The 20430-nt window shown below is 40.8% G+C and overlaps 22 non-coding genes across 22 annotated transcripts; all 22 read left to right on the top strand.

Moving 5' to 3' along the window:
- Positions 1–925: 925 nt before the first annotated feature.
- TRNAR-CCU (transfer RNA arginine (anticodon CCU)) lies at positions 926–998 on the top strand. Its single transcript has one exon. It is a non-coding gene; the product is annotated as a tRNA-Arg (tRNA).
- Positions 999–1446: 448 nt separating this feature from the next.
- TRNAI-UAU (transfer RNA isoleucine (anticodon UAU)) lies at positions 1447–1539 on the top strand. Its single transcript is given in 2 exon segments — positions 1447–1484; positions 1504–1539. It is a non-coding gene; the product is annotated as a tRNA-Ile (tRNA).
- A 767-nt stretch (positions 1540–2306) lies between these two features.
- Positions 2307–2379, top strand: TRNAR-CCU (transfer RNA arginine (anticodon CCU)). Its single transcript has one exon. It is a non-coding gene; the product is annotated as a tRNA-Arg (tRNA).
- Positions 2380–2826: 447 nt separating this feature from the next.
- Positions 2827–2919, top strand: TRNAI-UAU (transfer RNA isoleucine (anticodon UAU)). The gene is given in 2 exon segments: positions 2827–2864; positions 2884–2919. It is a non-coding gene; the product is annotated as a tRNA-Ile (tRNA).
- Positions 2920–4234: 1315 nt separating this feature from the next.
- On the top strand, positions 4235–4327 carry TRNAI-UAU (transfer RNA isoleucine (anticodon UAU)). Its single transcript is given in 2 exon segments — positions 4235–4272; positions 4292–4327. It is a non-coding gene; the product is annotated as a tRNA-Ile (tRNA).
- A 766-nt stretch (positions 4328–5093) lies between these two features.
- On the top strand, positions 5094–5166 carry TRNAR-CCU (transfer RNA arginine (anticodon CCU)). The gene has a single exon. It is a non-coding gene; the product is annotated as a tRNA-Arg (tRNA).
- A 448-nt stretch (positions 5167–5614) lies between these two features.
- TRNAI-UAU (transfer RNA isoleucine (anticodon UAU)) lies at positions 5615–5707 on the top strand. The gene is given in 2 exon segments: positions 5615–5652; positions 5672–5707. It is a non-coding gene; the product is annotated as a tRNA-Ile (tRNA).
- Positions 5708–6474: 767 nt separating this feature from the next.
- Positions 6475–6549, top strand: TRNAR-CCU (transfer RNA arginine (anticodon CCU)). Its single transcript has one exon. It is a non-coding gene; the product is annotated as a tRNA-Arg (tRNA).
- Positions 6550–6994: 445 nt separating this feature from the next.
- On the top strand, positions 6995–7087 carry TRNAI-UAU (transfer RNA isoleucine (anticodon UAU)). The gene is given in 2 exon segments: positions 6995–7032; positions 7052–7087. It is a non-coding gene; the product is annotated as a tRNA-Ile (tRNA).
- Positions 7088–8403: 1316 nt separating this feature from the next.
- TRNAI-UAU (transfer RNA isoleucine (anticodon UAU)) lies at positions 8404–8496 on the top strand. Its single transcript is given in 2 exon segments — positions 8404–8441; positions 8461–8496. It is a non-coding gene; the product is annotated as a tRNA-Ile (tRNA).
- An 844-nt stretch (positions 8497–9340) lies between these two features.
- Positions 9341–9413, top strand: TRNAR-CCU (transfer RNA arginine (anticodon CCU)). Its single transcript has one exon. It is a non-coding gene; the product is annotated as a tRNA-Arg (tRNA).
- A 1855-nt stretch (positions 9414–11268) lies between these two features.
- TRNAI-UAU (transfer RNA isoleucine (anticodon UAU)) lies at positions 11269–11361 on the top strand. The gene is given in 2 exon segments: positions 11269–11306; positions 11326–11361. It is a non-coding gene; the product is annotated as a tRNA-Ile (tRNA).
- An 844-nt stretch (positions 11362–12205) lies between these two features.
- Positions 12206–12278, top strand: TRNAR-CCU (transfer RNA arginine (anticodon CCU)). The gene has a single exon. It is a non-coding gene; the product is annotated as a tRNA-Arg (tRNA).
- Positions 12279–12725: 447 nt separating this feature from the next.
- TRNAI-UAU (transfer RNA isoleucine (anticodon UAU)) lies at positions 12726–12818 on the top strand. The gene is given in 2 exon segments: positions 12726–12763; positions 12783–12818. It is a non-coding gene; the product is annotated as a tRNA-Ile (tRNA).
- Positions 12819–13585: 767 nt separating this feature from the next.
- Positions 13586–13658, top strand: TRNAR-CCU (transfer RNA arginine (anticodon CCU)). The gene has a single exon. It is a non-coding gene; the product is annotated as a tRNA-Arg (tRNA).
- Positions 13659–14106: 448 nt separating this feature from the next.
- On the top strand, positions 14107–14199 carry TRNAI-UAU (transfer RNA isoleucine (anticodon UAU)). Its single transcript is given in 2 exon segments — positions 14107–14144; positions 14164–14199. It is a non-coding gene; the product is annotated as a tRNA-Ile (tRNA).
- An 845-nt stretch (positions 14200–15044) lies between these two features.
- TRNAR-CCU (transfer RNA arginine (anticodon CCU)) lies at positions 15045–15117 on the top strand. Its single transcript has one exon. It is a non-coding gene; the product is annotated as a tRNA-Arg (tRNA).
- A 1825-nt stretch (positions 15118–16942) lies between these two features.
- TRNAI-UAU (transfer RNA isoleucine (anticodon UAU)) lies at positions 16943–17035 on the top strand. Its single transcript is given in 2 exon segments — positions 16943–16980; positions 17000–17035. It is a non-coding gene; the product is annotated as a tRNA-Ile (tRNA).
- A 766-nt stretch (positions 17036–17801) lies between these two features.
- On the top strand, positions 17802–17874 carry TRNAR-CCU (transfer RNA arginine (anticodon CCU)). Its single transcript has one exon. It is a non-coding gene; the product is annotated as a tRNA-Arg (tRNA).
- Positions 17875–18322: 448 nt separating this feature from the next.
- TRNAI-UAU (transfer RNA isoleucine (anticodon UAU)) lies at positions 18323–18415 on the top strand. The gene is given in 2 exon segments: positions 18323–18360; positions 18380–18415. It is a non-coding gene; the product is annotated as a tRNA-Ile (tRNA).
- Positions 18416–19182: 767 nt separating this feature from the next.
- Positions 19183–19255, top strand: TRNAR-CCU (transfer RNA arginine (anticodon CCU)). The gene has a single exon. It is a non-coding gene; the product is annotated as a tRNA-Arg (tRNA).
- A 447-nt stretch (positions 19256–19702) lies between these two features.
- Positions 19703–19795, top strand: TRNAI-UAU (transfer RNA isoleucine (anticodon UAU)). Its single transcript is given in 2 exon segments — positions 19703–19740; positions 19760–19795. It is a non-coding gene; the product is annotated as a tRNA-Ile (tRNA).
- Positions 19796–20430: the final 635 nt, after the last annotated feature.

Raw genomic sequence — 20430 nt, 5'->3', positions numbered from 1 at the left:
GACTTGAGAACACTTTGACAGCGCAGGTTTGGGTGAAAACACAGCAGAAGCAGAACAAGCGACTTGCTCTAGTGGCGCAATCGGTTAGCGCGCGGTGCTTATAAGGCAGTATCTGTTGAGCAATGCCGAGGTTGTGTGTTCAAGCCTCACCTGGAGCAGTTTTTGCATTTGCTTTTAATTGGTTTATCTGCAAGGTCCAGCACGGTGTCTCCAACCAGCTCTCAACGCCTCACCAGTCATACACGATGTAAAGGGATTCGATTTTGTCCCTCTGTTTGCCCTTGTTTTTATTTGCTCTTAAATTCATCTTACTATTTTTGTCAGGGATTGCCTTTTTTTTGTAGAAGTGTTATCTTTGGCAATTTTTGTCCAAGGGGCGGAGCTTAAGCAAAGTTCCACTTTGGTTGCTAAGCGGATTTACTGACAATCCATCAGTGAAAAGAATCCAACTAAAGGACAAACTGCATACACCACGGACAGAGGAGAACAAAATAGCTGTGCCCAAATATTGAGAGTCGGCGCAAGGGAGAAAACATGATAAATATAGATCGAGGCAAATGGTAAGGTGGATAGAAGAAGATACAAGGGGTATAAGGAAAAGAAAATTGAAAAGAAAAATTTGCATGTCGTACTTGTTTTGCCTTTGCAGCCCTCTTGTTCAATGGTTGGAACATTCCATTTTTATGACCTGAGTTTTCTTAAACTGTGCTGCCACCACGATGCGCATCTTTTTTCCGTTTACAAACAAACGAAAACTAAAGAGTTTCACTATCTTAAAGAACCTTGCCTATTGGCTGTGTGACACTGTAGGTGCAAGAGAAATGATATTGTTACAGACACTGAGCTTATTGTGTGTGGATACTAAGACAAGCTTCTGGTTTTTTTTTGTTTTTTTTTTAACAGTTAAAAGAAATTTACACATCAAGCCCCAGTGGCCTAATGGATAAGGCACTGGCCTCCTAAGCCAGGGATTGTGGGTTCAAGTCCCATCTGGGGTGCACCAGCATGTCTAAGGTGGTTGATCTTGAGCATGGCACTCAAATTTAGCAGACCCCAAATGTACAGTTTTATTCACTGATGAGATGATGTGAGGTTTAATCATGGAGACAAGCAGTTGTGTGAGGTTTAATCATGGATACAAGCAGTTGTGTAAAACCAAACAGGGTTATTCACTAAAGTGAAAATGATCAGGAATTCCAAGTGTATTTCAATTTAAAGGCCCAAGTGGAAAATTTTCTCCAAGTTACTTACGCCTTCGGTTCAGCTGCGTTGGCCTTGATTTTAAAATTCACTTTAAATTCTGGACAATTCTCACTTTAGTGAATATATCTGTACGATTATGAAATTGCCACATGAAACTTGCATTCAACTCATAAGAAGAGACTTGAGAACACTTTGACAGCGCAGGTTTGGGTGAAAACACGGCAGTAACAGAGCAAGCGACTTGCTCTGGTGGCGCAATCGGTTAGCGCGCGGTACTTATAAGGCAGTATCTGTTGAGCAATGCCGAGGTTGTGAGTTCAAGCCTCACCTGGAGCAGTTTTTGCATTTGCTTTTAATTGGTTTATCTGCAAGGTCCAGCACGGTGTCTCCAACCAGCTCTCAACGCCTCACCAGTCCTACACGATGTAAAGGGATTCGATTTTGTCCCTCTGTTTGCCCTTGTTTTTATTTGCTCTTAAATTCATCTTACTATTTTTGTTAGGGATTGCCTTTTTTTTAGTAGAAGTGTTATCTTTGGCAATTTGTGTCCAAGGGGCGGAGCTTAAGCAAAGTTCCACTTTGGTTGCTAAGCGGATTTACTGACAATCCATCAGTGAAAAGAATCCAACTAAAGGACAAACTGCATACACCACGGACAGAGGAGAACAAAATAGCTGTGCCCAAATATTGAGAGTCGGCGCAAGGGAGAAAACATGATAAATATAGATCGAGGCAAGTGGTAAGGTGGATAGAAGAAGATACAAGGGGTATAAGGAAAAGAAAATTGAAAAGAAAGATTTGCATGTCGTACTTGTTTTGCCTTTGCAGCCCTCTTGTTCAATGGTTGGAACATTCCATTTTTATGACCTGAGTTTTCTTAAACTGTGCTGCCACCACGATGCGCATCTTTTTTCCGTTTACAAACAAACGAAAACTAAAGAGTTTCACTATCTTAAAGAACCTTGCCTATTGGCTGTGTGACACTGTAGGTGCAAGAGAAATGATATTGTTACAGACACTGAGCTTATTGTGTGTGGATACTAAGACAAGCTTCTGGTTTTTTTTTTTTTTTTTTTAACAGTTAAAAGAAATTTACACATCAAGCCCCAGTGGCCTAATGGATAAGGCGCTGGCCTCCTAAGCCAGGGATTGTGGGTTCTAGTCCCATCTGGGGTGCACCAGCATGTCTAAGGTGGTTGAACTTGAGCATGGCACTCAAATTTAGCAGACCCCAAATGTACAGTTTTATTCACTGATGAGATGATGTGAGGTTTAATCATGGAGACAAGCAGTTGTGTGAGGTTTAATCTTGGAGACAAGCAGTTGTGTAAACCCAACAGGGTTATTCACTAAAGTGAGAATGATCAGGAATTCCAAGTGTATTTCAATTTAAAGGCCCAAGTGGCAAATTTTCTCCAAGTTACCTACGCCTTCGGTTCAGCTGCGTTGGCCTTGATTTTAAAATTCACTTTAAATTCTGGACAATTCTCACTTTAGTGAATATATCTGTACGATTATGAAATTGCCACATGAAACTTGCATACAACTCATGAGAAGAGACTTGAGAACACTTTGACAGCGCAGGTTTGGGTGAAAACACAGCAGTGGCAGAGCAAGCGACTTGCTGCAGTGGCGCAATCGGTTAGCGCGCGGTACTTATAAGGCAGTATCTGTTGAGCAATGCCAAGGTTGTGAGTTCAAGCCTCACCTGGAGCAGTTTTTGCATTTGCTTTTAATTGGTTTATCTGCAAGGTCCAGCACGGTGTCTCCAACCAGCTCTCAACGCCTCACCAGTCCTACACGATGTAAAGGGATTTGATTTTGTCCCTCTGTTTGCCCTTGTTTTTATTTGCTCTTAAATTCATCTTACTATTTTTGTTAGGGATTGCCTTTTTTTTGTAGAAGTGTTATCTTTGGCAATTTTTGTCCAAGGGGCGGAGCTTAAGCAAAGTTCCACTTTGGTTGCTAAGCGGATTTACTGACAATCCATCAGTGAAAAGAATCCAACTAAAGGACAAACTGCATACACCACGGACAGAGGAGAACAAAATAGCTGTGCCCAAATATTGAGAGTCGGCGCAAGGGAGAAAACATGATAAATATAGATCGAGGCAAGTGGTAAGGTGGATAGAAGAAGATACAAGGGGTATAAGGAAAAGAAAATTGAAAAGAAAAATGTGCATGTCGTACTTGTTTTGCCTTTGCAGCCCTCTTGTTCAATGGTTGGAACATTCCATTTTTATGACCTGAGTTTTCTTAAACTGTGCTGCCACCACGATGCGCATCTTTTTTCCGTTTACAAACAAACAAAAACTAAAGAGTTTCACTATCTTAAAGAACCTTGCCTATTGGCTGTGTGACACTGTAGGTGCAAGAGAAATAATATTGTTACAGACACTGAGCTTATTGTGTGTGGATACTAAGACAAGCTTCTGTTTTTTTTGTTTTTTTTTAATAGTTAAAATAAATTTACACATCAAGCCACAGTGGCCTAATGGATAAGGCACTGGCCTCCTAATCCAGGGATTGTGGGTTCAAGTCCCATCTGGGGTGCACCAGCATGTCTAAGGTGGTTGATCTTGAGCATGGCACTCAAATTTAGCAGACCCCAAATGTAGAGTTTTATTCACTGATGAGATGATGTGAGGTTTAATCATGGAGACAAGCAGTTGTGTGAGGTTTAATCATGGAGACAAGCAGTTGTGTGAGGTTTAATCATGGAGACAAGCAGTTCTGTAAACCCAACAGGGTTATTCACTACAGTGTAAATGATCAGGAATTCCAAGTGTATTTCAATTTAAAGTCCCAAGTGGAAAATTTTCGCCAAGTTACCTACGCCTTCGGTTCAGCTGCGTTGGACTTGATTTTAAAATTCTTTTTAAATTCTGGACAATTCTCACTTTAGTGAATATATCTGTACGATTATGAAATTGCCACATGAAACTTGCATTCAACTCCTAAGAAGAGACTTGAGAACACTTTGACAGCGCAGGTTTGGGTGAAAACACAGCAGAGGCAGAACAAGCGACTTGCTCTAGTGGCGCAATCGGTTAGCGCGCGGTACTTATAAGGCAGTATCTGTTGAGCAATGCCGAGGTTGTGAGTTCAAGCCTCACCTGGAGCAGTTTTTGCATTTGCTTTTAATTGGTTTATCTGCAAGGTCCAGCACGGTGTCTCCAACCAGCTCTCAACGCCTCACCAGTCCTACACGATGTAAAGGGATTCGATTTTGTCCCTCTGTTTGCCCTTGTTTTTATTTGCTCTTAAATTCAACTTACTATTTTTGTCAGGGATTGCCTTTTTTTTGTAGAAGTGTTATCTTTGGCAATTTTTGTCCAAGGGGCGGAGCTTAAGCAAAGTTCCACTTTGGTTGCTAAGCGGATTTACTGACAATCCATCAGTGAAAAGAATCCAACTAAAGGACAAACTGCATACACCACGGACAGAGGAGAACAAAATAGCTGTGCCCAAATATTGAGAGTCGGCGCAAGGGAGAAAACATGATAAATATAGATCGAGGCAAGTGGTAAGGTGGATAGAAGAAGATACAAGGGGTATAAGGAAAAGAAAATTGAAAAGAAAAATGTGCATGTCGTACTTGTTTTGCCTTTGCAGCCCTCTTGTTCAATGGTTGGAACATTTCATTTTTATGACCTGAGTTTTCTTAAACTGTGCTGCCACCACGATGCGCATCTTTTTTCCATTTACAAACAAACGAAAACTAAAGAGTTTCACTATCTTAAAGAACCTTGCCTATTGGCTGTGTGACACTGTAGGTGCAAGAGAAATGATATTGTTACAGACACTGAGCTTATTGTGTGTGGATACTAAGACAAGCTTCTGTTTTTTGTTTTTTGTTTTTTAACAGTAAAAAGAAATTTACACATCAAGCCCCAGTGGCCTAATGGATAAGGCACTGGCCTCCTAAGCCAGGGATTGTGGGTTCAAGTCCCATCTGGGGTGCACCAGCATGTCTAAGGTGGTTGATCTTGAGCGTGGCACTCAAATTTAGCAGACCCCAAATGTACAGTTTTATTCACTGATGAGATGATGTGAGGTTTAATCATGGAGACAAGCAGTTGTGTGAGGTTTAATCATGGATACAAGCAGTTGTGTAAAACCCAACAGGGTTATTCACTAAAGTGAAAATGATCAGGAATTTCAAGTGTATTTCAATTTAAAGGCCCAAGTGGAAAATTTTCTCCAAGTTACCTACGCCTTCGGTTCAGCTGCGTTGGCCTTGATTTTAAAATTCACTTTAAATTCTGGACAATTCTCACTTTAGTGAATATATCTGTACGATTATGAAATTGCCACATGAAACTTGCATTCAACTCATAAGAAGAGACCTGAGAACACTTTGACAGCGCAGGTTTGGGTGAAAACACAGCAGTAAAAGAGCAAGCGACTTGCACCAGTGGCGCAATCGGTTAGCGCGCGGTACTTATAAGGCAGTATCTGTTGAGCAATGCCGAGGTTGTGAGTTCAAGCCTCACCTGGAGCAGTTTTTGCATTTGCTTTTAATTGGTTTATCTGCAAGGTCCAGCACGGTGTCTCCAACCAGCTCTCAATGTCTCACCAGTCATACAGGATATAAAGGGATTCGATTTCGTCCCTCTGTTTGCCCTTGTTTTTATTTGCTCTTAAATTCATCTTACTATTTTTGTTAGGGATTGCCTTTTTTTTAGTAGAAGTGTTATCTTTGGCAATTTGTGTCCAAGGGGCGGAGCTTAAGCAAAGTTCCACTTTGGTTGCTAAGCGGATTTACTGACAATCCATCAGTGAAAAGAATCCAACTAAAGGACAAACTGCATACACCACGGACAGAGGAGAACAAAATAGCTGTGCCCAAATATTGAGAGTCGGCGCAAGGGAGAAAACATGATAAATATAGATCGAGGCAAGTGGTAAGGTGGATAGAAGAAGATACAAGGGGTATAAGGAAAAGAAAATTGAAAAGAAAAATGTGCATGTCGTACTTGTTTTGCCTTTGCAGCCCTCTTGTTCAATGGTTGGAACATTTCATTTTTATGACCTGAGTTTTCTTAAACTGTGCTGCCACCACGATGCGCATCTTTTTTCCGTTTACAAACAAACGAAAACTAAAGAGTTTCACTATCTTAAAGAACCTTGCCTATTGGCTGTGTGACACTGTAGGTGCAAGAGAAATGATATTGTTACAGACACTGAGCTTATTGTGTGTGGATACTAAGACAAGCTTCTGTTTTTTGTTTTTTGTTTTTTAACAGTAAAAAGAAATTTACACATCAAGCCCCAGTGGCCTAATGGATAAGGCACTGGCCTCCTAAGCCAGGGATTGTGGGTTCAAGTCCCATCTGGGATGCACCAGCATGTCTAAGGTGGTTGATCTTGAGCATGGCACTCAAATTTAGCAGACCCCAAATGTACAGTTTTATTCACTGATGAGATGATGTGAGGTTTAATCATGGAGACAAGCAGTTGTGTGAGGTTTAATCATGGATACAAGCAGTTGTGTAAACCCAACAGGGTTATTCACTAAAGTGAAAATGATCAGGAATTCCAAGTGTATTTCAATTTAAAGGCCCAAGTGGAAAATTTTCTCCAAGTTACCTACGCCTTCGGTTCAGCTGCGTTGGCCTTGATTTTAAAATTCACTTTAAATTCTGGACAATTCTCACTTTAGTGAATATATCTGTACGATTATGAAATTGCCACATGAAACTTGCATTCAACTCCTAAGAAGAGACTTGAGAACACTTTGACAGCGCAGGTTTGGGTGAAAACACAGCAGAAGCAGAACAAGCGACTTGCTCTAGTGGCGCAATCGGTTAGCGCGCGGTACTTATAAGGCAGTATCTGTTGAGCAATGCCGAGGTTGTGAGTTCAAGCCTCACCTGGAGCAGTTTTTGCATTTGCTTTTAATTGGTTTATCTGCAAGGTCCAGCACGGTGTCTCCAACCAGCTCTCAACGCCTCACCAGTCCTACACGATGTAAAGGGATTCGATTTTGTCCCTCTGTTTGCCCTTGTTTTTATTTGCTCTTAAATTCATCTTACTATTTTTGTTAGGGATTGCCTTTTTTTTTGTAGAAGTGTTATCTTTGGCAATTTTTGTCCAAGGGGCGGAGCTTAAGCAAAGTTCCACTTTGGTTGCTAAGCGGATTTACTGACAATCCATCAGTGAAAAGAATCCAACTAAAGGACAAACTGCATACACCACGGACAGAGGAGAACAAAATAGCTGTGCCCAAATATTGAGAGTCGGCGCAAGGGAGAAAACATGATAAATATAGATCGAGGCAAGTGGTAAGGTGGATAGAAGAAGATACAAGGGGTATAAGGAAAAGAAAATTGAAAAGAAAAATGTGCATGTCGTACTTGTTTTGCCTTTGCAGCCCTCTTGTTCAATGGTTGGAACATTCCATTTTTATGACCTGAGTTTTCTTAAACTGTGCTGCCACCACGATGCGCATCTTTTTTCCGTTTACAAACAAACGAAAACTAAAGAGTTTCACTATCTTAAAGAACCTTGCCTATTGGCTGTGTGACACTGTAGGTGCAAGAGAAATAATATTGTTACAGACACTGAGCTTATTGTGTGTGGATACTAAGACAAGCTTCTGTTTTTTTTGTTTTTTTTTAATAGTTAAAATAAATTTACACATCAAGCCACAGTGGCCTAATGGATAAGGCACTGGCCTCCTAATCCAGGGATTGTGGGTTCAAGTCCCATCTGGGGTGCACCAGCATGTCTAAGGTGGTTGATCTTGAGCATGGCACTCAAATTTAGCAGACCCCAAATGTACAGTTTTATTCACTGATGAGATGATGTGAGGTTTAATCATGGAGACAAGCAGTTGTGTGAGGTTTAATCATGGAGACAAGCAGTTGTGTGAGGTTTAATCATGGAGACAAGCAGTTCTGTAAACCCAACAGGGTTATTCACTACAGTGTAAATGATCAGGAATTCCAAGTGTATTTCAATTTAAAGTCCCAAGTGGAAAATTTTCGCCAAGTTACCTACGCCTTCGGTTCAGCTGCGTTGGACTTGATTTTAAAATTCTTTTTAAATTCTGGACAATTCTCACTTTAGTGAATATATCTGTACGATTATGAAATTGCCACATGAAACTTGCATTCAACTCCTAAGAAGAGACTTGAGAACACTTTGACAGCGCAGATTTGGGTGAAAACACAGCAGAGGCAGAACAAGCGACTTGCTCTAGTGGCGCAATCGGTTAGCGCGCGGTACTTATAAGGCAGTATCTGTTGAGCAATGCCGAGGTTGTGAGTTCAAGCCTCACCTGGAGCAGTTTTTGCATTTGCTTTTAATTGGTTTATCTGCAAGGTCCAGCACGGTGTCTCCAACCAGCTCTCAACGCCTCACCAGTCCTACACGATGTAAAGGGATTCGATTTTGTCCCTCTGTTTGCCCTTGTTTTTATTTGCTCTTAAATTCATCTTACTATTTTTGTCAGGGATTGCCTTTTTTTTGTAGAAGTGTTATCTTTGGCAATTTTTGTCCAAGGGGCGGAGCTTAAGCAAAGTTCCACTTTGGTTGCTAAGCGGATTTACTGACAATCCATCAGTGAAAAGAATCCAACTAAAGGACAAACTGCATACACCACGGACAGAGGAGAACAAAATAGCTGTGCCCAAATATTGAGAGTCGGCGCAAGGGAGAAAACATGATAAATATAGATCGAGGCAAATGGTAAGGTGGATAGAAGAAGATACAAGGGGTATAAGGAAACGAAAATTGAAAAGAAAAATGTGCATGTCGTACTTGTTTTGCCTTTGCAGCCCTCTTGTTCAATGGTTGGAACATTCCATTTTTATGACCTGAGTTTTCTTAAACTGTGCTGCCACCACGATGCGCATCTTTTTTCCGTTTACAAACAAACGAAAACTAAAGAGTTTCACTATCTTAACCCCTTAAGGACCAAACTTCTGGAATAAAAGGGAATCATGACATGTCACACACGTCATGTGTCCTTAAGGGGTTAAAGAACCTTGCCTATTGGCTGTGTGACACTGTAGGTGCAAGAGAAATGATATTGTTACAGACACTGAGCTTATTGTGTGTGGATACTAAGACAAGCTTCTGGTTTTTTTTTTTTTTTTTTTTTAACAGTTAAAAGAAATTTACACATCAAGCCCCAGTGGCCTAATGGATAAGGCACTGGCCTCCTAAGCCAGGGATTGTGTGTTCAAGTCCCATCTGGGGTGCACCAACATGTCTAAGGTGGTTGATCTTGAGCATGGCACTCAAATTTAGCAGACCCCAAATGTACAGTTTTATTCACTGATGAGATGATGTGAGGTTTAATCATGGAGACAAGCAGTTGTGTGAGGTTTAATCTTGGAGACAAGCAGTTGTGTAAACCCAACAGGGTTATTCACTAAAGTGAGAATGATCAGGAATTCCAAGTGTATTTCAATTTAAAGGCCCAAGTGGAAAATTTTCTCCAAGTTACCTACGCCTTCGGTTCAGCTGCGTTGGCCTTGATTTTAAAATTCACTTTAAATTCTGGACAATTCTCACTTTAGTGAATATATCTGTACGATTTTGAAATTGCCACATGAAACTTGCATTTAACTCATAAGAAGAGACTTGAGAACACTTTGACAGCGCAGGTTTGGGTGAAAACACGGCAGTAACAGAGCAAGCGACTTGCTGCAGTGGCGCAATCAGTTAGCGCGCGGTACTTATAAGGCAGTATCTGTTGAGCAATGCCAAGGTTGTGAGTTCAAGCCTCACCTGGAGCAGTTTTTGCATTTGCTTTTAATTGGTTTATCTGCAAGGTCCAGCACGGTGTCTCCAACCAGCTCTCAACGCCTCACCAGTCCTACACGATGTAAAGGGATTTGATTTTGTCCCTCTGTTTGCCCTTGTTTTTATTTGCTCTTAAATTCATCTTACTATTTTTGTTAGGGATTGCCTTTTTTTTGTAGAAGTGTTATCTTTGGCAATTTTTGTCCAAGGGGCGGAGCTTAAGCAAAGTTCCACTTTGGTTGCTAAGCGGATTTACTGACAATCCATCAGTGAAAAGAATCCAACTAAAGGACAAACTGCATACACCACGGACAGAGGAGAACAAAATAGCTGTGCCCAAATATTGAGAGTCGGCGCAAGGGAGAAAACATGATAAATATAGATCGAGGCAAGTGGTAAGGTGGATAGAAGAAGATACAAGGGGTATAAGGAAAAGAAAATTGAAAAGAAAAATGTGCATGTCGTACTTGTTTTGCCTTTGCAGCCCTCTTGTTCAATGGTTGGAACATTCCATTTTTATGACCTGAGTTTTCTTAAACTGTGCTGCCACCACGATGCGCATCTTTTTTCCGTTTACAAACAAACGAAAACTAAAGAGTTTCACTATCTTAAAGAACCTTGCCTATTGGCTGTGTGACACTGTAGGTGCAAGAGAAATAATATTGTTACAGACACTGAGCTTATTGTGTGTGGATACTAAGACAAGCTTCTGTTTTTTTTGTTTTTTTTTAATAGTTAAAATAAATTTACACATCAAGCCACAGTGGCCTAATGGATAAGGCACTGGCCTCCTAATCCAGGGATTGTGGGTTCAAGTCCCATCTGGGGTGCACCAGCATGTCTAAGGTGGTTGATCTTGAGCATGGCACTCAAATTTAGCAGACCCCAAATGTACAGTTTTATTCACTGATGAGATGATGTGAGGTTTAATCATGGAGACAAGCAGTTGTGTGAGGTTTAATCATGGAGACAAGCAGTTGTGTGAGGTTTAATCATGGAGACAAGCAGTTCTGTAAACCCAACAGGGTTATTCACTACAGTGTAAATGATCAGGAATTCCAAGTGTATTTCAATTTAAAGTCCCAAGTGGAAAATTTTCGCCAAGTTACCTACGCCTTCGGTTCAGCTGCGTTGGACTTGATTTTAAAATTCTTTTTAAATTCTGGACAATTCTCACTTTAGTGAATATATCTGTACGATTATGAAATTGCCACATGAAACTTGCATTCAACTCCTAAGAAGAGACTTGAGAACACTTTGACAGCGCAGATTTGGGTGAAAACACAGCAGAGGCAGAACAAGCGACTTGCTCTAGTGGCGCAATCGGTTAGCGCGCGGTACTTATAAGGCAGTATCTGTTGAGCAATGCCGAGGTTGTGAGTTCAAGCCTCACCTGGAGCAGTTTTTGCATTTGCTTTTAATTGGTTTATCTGCAAGGTCCAGCACGGTGTCTCCAACCAGCTCTCAACGCCTCACCAGTCCTACACGATGTAAAGGGATTCGATTTTGTCCCTCTGTTTGCCCTTGTTTTTATTTGCTCTTAAATTCATCTTACTATTTTTGTCAGGGATTGCCTTTTTTTTGTAGAAGTGTTATCTTTGGCAATTTTTGTCCAAGGGGCGGAGCTTAAGCAAAGTTCCACTTTGGTTGCTAAGCGGATTTACTGACAATCCATCAGTGAAAAGAATCCAACTAAAGGACAAACTGCATACACCACGGACAGAGGAGAACAAAATAGCTGTGCCCAAATATTGAGAGTCGGCGCAAGGGAGAAAACATGATAAATATAGATCGAGGCAAATGGTAAGGTGGATAGAAGAAGATACAAGGGGTATAAGGAAACGAAAATTGAAAAGAAAAATGTGCATGTCGTACTTGTTTTGCCTTTGCAGCCCTCTTGTTCAATGGTTGGAACATTCCATTTTTATGACCTGAGTTTTCTTAAACTGTGCTGCCACCACGATGCGCATCTTTTTTCCGTTTACAAACAAACGAAAACTAAAGAGTTTCACTATCTTAACCCCTTAAGGACCAAACTTCTGGAATAAAAGGGAATCATGACATGTCACACACGTCATGTGTCCTTAAGGGGTTAAAGAACCTTGCCTATTGGCTGTGTGACACTGTAGGTGCAAGAGAAATGATATTGTTACAGACACTGAGCTTATTGTGTGTGGATACTAAGACAAGCTTCTGTTTTTTTTTTTTTTTTTTTTTTAACAGTTAAAAGAAATTTACACATCAAGCCCCAGTGGCCTAATGGATAAGGCACTGGCCTCCTAAGCCAGGGATTGTGTGTTCAAGTCCCATCTGGGGTGCACCAGCATGTCTAAGGTGGTTGATCTTGAGCATGGCACTCAAATTTAGCAGACCCCAAATGTACAGTTTTATTCACTGATGAGATGATGTGAGGTTTAATCATGGAGACAAGCAGTTGTGTGAGGTTTAATCTTGGAGACAAGCAGTTGTGTAAACCCAACAGGGTTATTCACTAAAGTGAGAATGATCAGGAATTCCAAGTGTATTTCAATTTAAAGGCCCAAGTGGCAAATTTTCTCCAAGTTACCTACGCCTTCGGTTCAGCTGCGTTGGCCTTGATTTTAAAATTCACTTTAAATTCTGGACAATTCTCACTTTAGTGAATATATCTGTACGATTATGAAATTGCCACATGAAACTTGCATTCAACTCATAAGAAGAGATTTGAGAACACTTTGACAGCGCAGGTTTGGGTGAAAACACAGCAGTGGCAGAGCAAGCGACTTGCTGCAGTGGCGCAATCAGTTAGCGCGCGGTACTTATAAGGCAGTATCTGTTGAGCAATGCCGAGGTTGTGAGTTCAAGCCTCACCTGGAGCAGTTTTTGCATTTGCTTTTAATTGGTTTATCTGCAAGGTCCAGCACGGTGTCTCCAACCAGCTCTCAACGCCTCACCAGTCCTACACGATGTAAAGGGATTTGATTTTGTCCCTCTGTTTGCCCTTGTTTTTATTTGCTCTTAAATTCATCTTACTATTTTTGTTAGGGATTGCCTTTTTTTTGTAGAAGTGTTATCTTTGGCAATTTTTGTCCAAGGGGCGGAGCTTAAGCAAAGTTCCACTTTGGTTGCTAAGCGGATTTACTGACAATCCATCAGTGAAAAGAATCCAACTAAAGGACAAACTGCATACACCACGGACAGAGGAGAACAAAATAGCTGTGCCCAAATATTGAGAGTCGGCGCAAGGGAGAAAACATGATAAATATAGATCGAGGCAAATGGTAAGGTGGATAGAAGAAGATACAAGGGGTATAAGGAAAAGAAAATTGAAAAGAAAAATTTGCATGTCGTACTTGTTTTGCCTTTGCAGCCCTCTTGTTCAATGGTTGGAACATTCCATTTTTATGACCTGAGTTTTCTTAAACTGTGCTGCCACCACGATGCGCATCTTTTTTCCGTTTACAAACAAACGAAAACTAAAGAGTTTCACTATCTTAAAGAACCTTGCCTATTGGCTGTGTGACACTGTAGGTGCAAGAGAAATGATATTGTTACAGACACTGAGCTTATTGTGTGTGGATACTAAGACAAGCTTCTGGTTTTTTTTTTTTTTTTTTTTAACAGTTAAAAGAAATTTACACATCAAGCCCCAGTGGCCGAATGGATAAGGCACTGGCCTCCTAAGCCAGGGATTGTGGGTTCAAGTCCCATCTGGGGTGCACCAGCATGTCTAAGGTGGTTGATCTTGAGCATGGCACTCAAATTTAGCAGACCCCAAATGTACAGTTTTATTCACTGATGAGATGATGTGAGGTTTAATCATGGAGACAAGCAGTTGTGTGAGGTTTAATCATGGATACAAGCAGTTGTGTAAAACCCAACAGGGTTATTCACTAAAGTGAAAATGATCAGGAATTCCAAGTGTATTTCAATTTAAAGGCCCAAGTGGAAAATTTTCTCCAAGTTACCTACGCCTTCGGTTCAGCTGCGTTGGCCTTGATTTTAAAATTCACTTTAAATTCTGGACAATTCTCACTTTAGTGAATATATCTGTACGATTATGAAATTGCCACATGAAACTTGCATTCAACTCATAAGAAGAGACTTGAGAACACTTTGACAGCGCAGGTTTGGGTGAAAACACAGCAGTAACAGAGCAAGCGACTTGCTCCAGTGGCGCAATCGGTTAGCGCGCGGTACTTATAAGGCAGTATCTGTTGAGCAATGCCGAGGTTGTGAGTTCAAGCCTCACCTGGAGCAGTTTTTGCATTTGCTTTTAATTGGTTTATCTGCAAGGTCCAGCACGGTGTCTCCAACCAGCTCTCAATGCCTCACCAGTCCTACAGGATGTAAAGGGATTCGATTTTGTCCCTCTGTTTGCCCTTGTTTTTATTTGCTCTTAAATTCATCTTACTATTTTTGTTAGGGATTGCCTTTTTTTTAGTAGAAGTGTTATCTTTGGCAATTTGTGTCCAAGGGGCGGAGCTTAAGCAAAGTTCCACTTTGGTTGCTAAGCGGATTTACTGACAATCCATCAGTGAAAAGAATCCAACTAAAGGACAAACTGCATACACCACGGACAGAGGAGAACAAAATAGCTGTGCCCAAATATTGAGAGTCGGCGCAAGGGAGAAAACATGATAAATATAGATCGAGGCAAGTGGTAAGGTGGATAGAAGAAGATACAAGGGGTATAAGGAAACGAAAATTGAAAAGAAAAATTTGCATGTCGTACTTGTTTTGCCTTTGCAGCCCTCTTGTTCAATGGTTGGAACATTCCATTTTTATGACCTGAGTTTTCTTAAACTGTGCTGCCACCACGATGCGCATCTTTTTTCCGTTTACAAACAAACGAAAACTAAAGAGTTTCACTATCTTAACCCCTTAAGGACCAAACTTCTGGAATAAAAGGGAATCATGACATGTCACACACGTCATGTGTCCTTAAGGGGTTAAAGAACCTTGCCTATTGGCTGTGTGACACTGTAGGTGCAAGAGAAATGATATTGTTACAGACACTGAGCTTATTGTGTGTGGATACTAAGACAAGCTTCTGGTTTTTTTTTTTTTTTTTTTTTAACAGTTAAAAGAAATTTACACATCAAGCCCCAGTGGCCTAATGGATAAGGCACTGGCCTCCTAAGCCAGGGATTGTGTGTTCAAGTCCCATCTGGGGTGCACCAACATGTCTAAGGTGGTTGATCTTGAGCATGGCACTCAAATTTAGCAGACCCCAAATGTACAGTTTTATTCACTGATGAGATGATGTGAGGTTTAATCATGGAGACAAGCAGTTGTGTGAGGTTTAATCTTGGAGACAAGCAGTTGTGTAAACCCAACAGGGTTATTCACTAAAGTGAGAATGATCAGGAATTCTAAGTGTATTTCAATTTAAAGGCCCAAGTGGAAAATTTTCTCCAAGTTACCTACGCCTTCGGTTCAGCTGCGTTGGCCTTGATTTTAAAATTCACTTTAAATTCTGGACAATTCTCACTTTAGTGAATATATCTGTACGATTTTGAAATTGCCACATGAAACTTGCATTTAACTCATAAGAAGAGACTTGAGAACACTTTGACAGCGCAGGTTTGGGTGAAAACACGGCAGTAACAGAGCAAGCGACTTGCTGCAGTGGCGCAATCAGTTAGCGCGCGGTACTTATAAGGCAGTATCTGTTGAGCAATGCCAAGGTTGTGAGTTCAAGCCTCACCTGGAGCAGTTTTTGCATTTGCTTTTAATTGGTTTATCTGCAAGGTCCAGCACGGTGTCTCCAACCAGCTCTCAACGCCTCACCAGTCCTACACGATGTAAAGGGATTTGATTTTGTCCCTCTGTTTGCCCTTGTTTTTATTTGCTCTTAAATTCATCTTACTATTTTTGTTAGGGATTGCCTTTTTTTTGTAGAAGTGTTATCTTTGGCAATTTTTGTCCAAGGGGCGGAGCTTAAGCAAAGTTCCACTTTGGTTGCTAAGCGGATTTACTGACAATCCATCAGTGAAAAGAATCCAACTAAAGGACAAACTGCATACACCACGGACAGAGGAGAACAAAATAGCTGTGCCCAAATATTGAGAGTCGGCGCAAGGGAGAAAACATGATAAATATAGATCGAGGCAAGTGGTAAGGTGGATAGAAGAAGATACAAGGGGTATAAGGAAAAGAAAATTGAAAAGAAAAATGTGCATGTCGTACTTGTTTTGCCTTTGCAGCCCTCTTGTTCAATGGTTGGAACATTCCATTTTTATGACCTGAGTTTTCTTAAACTGTGCTGCCACCACGATGCGCATCTTTTTTCCGTTTACAAACAAACGAAAACTAAAGAGTTTCACTATCTTAAAGAACCTTGCCTATTGGCTGTGTGACACTGTAGGTGCAAGAGAAATAATATTGTTACAGACACTGAGCTTATTGTGTGTGGATACTAAGACAAGCTTCTGTTTTTTTTGTTTTTTTTTTAATAGTTAAAATAAATTTACACATCAAGCCACAGTGGCCTAATGGATAAGGCACTGGCCTCCTAATCCAGGGATTGTGGGTTCAAGTCCCATCTGGGGTGCACCAGCATGTCTAAGGTGGTTGATCTTGAGCATGGCACTCAAATTTAGCAGACCCCAAATGTACAGTTTTATTCACTGATGAGATGATGTGAGGTTTAATCATGGAGACAAGCAGTTGTGTGAGGTTTAATCATGGATACAAGCAGTTGTGTAAACCCAACAGGGTTATTCACTAAAGTGAAAATGATCAGGAATTCCAAGTGTATTTCAATTTAAAGGCCCAAGTGGAAAATTTTCTCCAAGTTACCTACGCCTTCGGTTCAGCTGCGTTGGCCTTGATTTTAAAATTCACTTTAAATTCTGGACAATTCTCACTTTAGTGAATATATCTGTACGATTATGAAATTGCCACATGAAACTTGCATTCAACTCCTAAGAAGAGACTTGAGAACACTTTGACAGCGCAGGTTTGGGTGAAAACACAGCAGAGGCAGAACAAGCGACTTGCTCTAGTGGCGCAATCGTTTAGCGCGCGGTACTTATAAGGCAGTATCTGTTGAGCAATGCCGAGGTTGTGAGTTCAAGCCTCACCTGGAGCAGTTTTTGCATTTGCTTTTAATTGGTTTATCTGCAAGGTCCAGCACGGTGTCTCCAACCAGCTCTCAACGCCTCACCAGTCCTACACGATGTAAAGGGATTCGATTTTGTCCCTCTGTTTGCCCTTGTTTTTATTTGCTCTTAAATTCATCTTACTATTTTTGTTAGGGATTGCCTTTTTTTTGTAGAAGTGTTATCTTTGGCAATTTTTGTCCAAGGGGCGGAGCTTAAGCAAAGTTCCACTTTGGTTGCTAAGCGGATTTACTGACAATCCATCAGTGAAAAGAATCCAACTAAAGGACAAACTGCATACACCACGGACAGAGGAGAACAAAATAGCTGTGCCCAAATATTGAGAGTCGGCGCAAGGGAGAAAACATGATAAATATAGATCGAGGCAAGTGGTAAGGTGGATAGAAGAAGATACAAGGGGTATAAGGAAAAGAAAATTGAAAAGAAAGATTTGCATGTCGTACTTGTTTTGCCTTTGCAGCCCTCTTGTTCAATGGTTGGAACATTCCATTTTTATGACCTGAGTTTTCTTAAACTGTGCTGCCACCACGATGCGCATCTTTTTTCCGTTTACAAACAAATGAAAACTAAAGAGTTTCACTATCTTAAAGAACCTTGCCTATTGGCTGTGTGACACTGTAGGTGCAAGAGAAATGATATTGTTACAGACACTGAGCTTATTGTGTGTGGATACTAAGACAAGCTTCTGGTTTTTTTTTTTTTTTTTTTAACAGTTAAAAGAAATTTACACATCAAGCCCCAGTGGCCGAATGGATAAGGCACTGGCCTCCTAAGCCAGGGATTGTGGGTTCAAGTCCCATCTGGGGTGCACCAGCATGTCTAAGGTGGTTGATCTTGAGCATGGCACTCAAATTTAGCAGACCCCAAATGTACAGTTTTATTCACTGATGAGATGATGTGAGGTTTAATCATGGAGACAAGCAGTTGTGTGAGGTTTAATCATGGATACAAGCAGTTGTGTAAAACCCAACAGGGTTATTCACTAAAGTGAAAATGATCAGGAATTCCAAGTGTATTTCAATTTAAAGGCCCAAGTGGAAAATTTTCTCCAAGTTACCTACGCCTTCGGTTCAGCTGCGTTGGCCTTGATTTTAAAATTCACTTTAAATTCTGGACAATTCTCACTTTAGTGAATATATCTGTACGATTATGAAATTGCCACATGAAACTTGCATTCAACTCATAAGAAGAGACTTGAGAACACTTTGACAGCGCAGGTTTGGGTGAAAACACAGCAGTAACAGAGCAAGCGACTTGCTCCAGTGGCGCAATCGGTTAGCGCGCGGTACGTATAAGGCAGTATCTGTTGAGCAATGCCGAGGTTGTGAGTTCAAGCCTCACCTGGAGCAGTTTTTGCATTTGCTTTTAATTGGTTTATCTGCAAGGTCCAGCACGGTGTCTCCAACCAGCTCTCAATGCCTCACCAGTCCTACAGGATGTAAAGGGATTCGATTTTGTCCCTCTGTTTGCCCTTGTTTTTATTTGCTCTTAAATTCATCTTACTATTTTTGTTAGGGATTGCCTTTTTTTTAGTAGAAGTGTTATCTTTGGCAATTTGTGTCCAAGGGGCGGAGCTTAAGCAAAGTTCCACTTTGGTTGCTAAGCGGATTTACTGACAATCCATCAGTGAAAAGAATCCAACTAAAGGACAAACTGCATACACCACGGACAGAGGAGAACAAAATAGCTGTGCCCAAATATTGAGAGTCGGCGCAAGGGAGAAAACATGATAAATATAGATCGAGGCAAGTGGTAAGGTGGATAGAAGAAGATACAAGGGGTATAAGGAAAAGAAAATTGAAAAGAAAAATGTGCATGTCGTACTTGTTTTGCCTTTGCAGCCCTCTTGTTCAATGGTTGGAACATTTCATTTTTATGACCTGAGTTTTCTTAAACTGTGCTGCCACCACGATGCGCATCTTTTTTCCGTTTACAAACAAACGAAAACTAAAGAGTTTCACTATCTTAAAGAACCTTGCCTATTGGCTGTGTGACACTGTAGGTGCAAGAGAAATGATATTGTTACAGACACTGAGCTTATTGTGTGTGGATACTAAGACAAGCTTCTGTTTTTTGTTTTTTGTTTTTTAACAGTAAAAAGAAATTTACACATCAATCCCCAGTGGCCTAATGGATAAGGCACTGGCCTCCTAAGCCAGGGATTGTGGGTTCAAGTCCCATCTGGGGTGCACCAGCATGTCTAAGGTGGTTGATCTTGAGCATGGCACTCAAATTTAGCAGACCCCAAATGTACAGTTTTATTCACTGATGAGATGATGTGAGGTTTAATCATGGAGACAAGCAGTTGTGTGAGGTTTAATCATGGATACAAGCAGTTGTGTAAACCCAACAGGGTTATTCACTAAAGTGAAAATGATCAGGAATTCCAAGTGTATTTCAATTTAAAGGCCCAAGTGGAAAATTTTCTCCAAGTTACCTACGCCTTCGGTTCAGCTGCGTTGGCCTTGATTTTAAAATTCACTTTAAATTCTGGACAATTCTCACTTTAGTGAATATATCTGTACGATTATGAAATTGCCACATGAAACTTGCATTCAACTCCTAAGAAGAGACTTGAGAACACTTTGACAGCGCAGGTTTGGGTGAAAACACAGCAGAGGCAGAACAAGCGACTTGCTCTAGTGGCGCAATCGTTTAGCGCGCGGTACTTATAAGGCAGTATCTGTTGAGCAATGCCGAGGTTGTGAGTTCAAGCCTCACCTGGAGCAGTTTTTGCATTTGCTTTTAATTGGTTTATCTGCAAGGTCCAGCACGGTGTCTCCAACCAGCTCTCAACGCCTCACCAGTCCTACACGATGTAAAGGGATTCGATTTTGTCCCTCTGTTTGCCCTTGTTTTTATTTGCTCTTAAATTCATCTTACTATTTTTGTTAGGGATTGCCTTTTTTTTGTAGAAGTGTTATCTTTGGCAATTTTTGTCCAAGGGGCGGAGCTTAAGCAAAGTTCCACTTTGGTTGCTAAGCGGATTTACTGACAATCCATCAGTGAAAAGAATCCAACTAAAGGACAAACTGCATACACCACGGACAGAGGAGAACAAAATAGCTGTGCCCAAATATTGAGAGTCGGCGCAAGGGAGAAAACATGATAAATATAGATCGAGGCAAGTGGTAAGGTGGATAGAAGAAGATACAAGGGGTATAAGGAAAAGAAAATTGAAAAGAAAAATGTGCATGTCGTACTTGTTTTGCCTTTGCAGCCCTCTTGTTCAATGGTTGGAACATTCCATTTTTATGACCTGAGTTTTCTTAAACTGTGCTGCCACCACGATGCGCATCTTTTTTCCGTTTACAAACAAACGAAAACTCAAGAGTTTCACTATCTTAAATAACCTTGCCTATTG

This window comes from Pelobates fuscus, chromosome 6 (genome assembly GCF_036172605.1).
Source record: "Pelobates fuscus isolate aPelFus1 chromosome 6, aPelFus1.pri, whole genome shotgun sequence".
NCBI lineage: Eukaryota > Metazoa > Chordata > Amphibia > Anura > Pelobatidae > Pelobates > Pelobates fuscus.
Note: the sequence above shows the minus strand (reverse complement) of the source record. Positions and strands in the feature narration are given on the sequence as shown.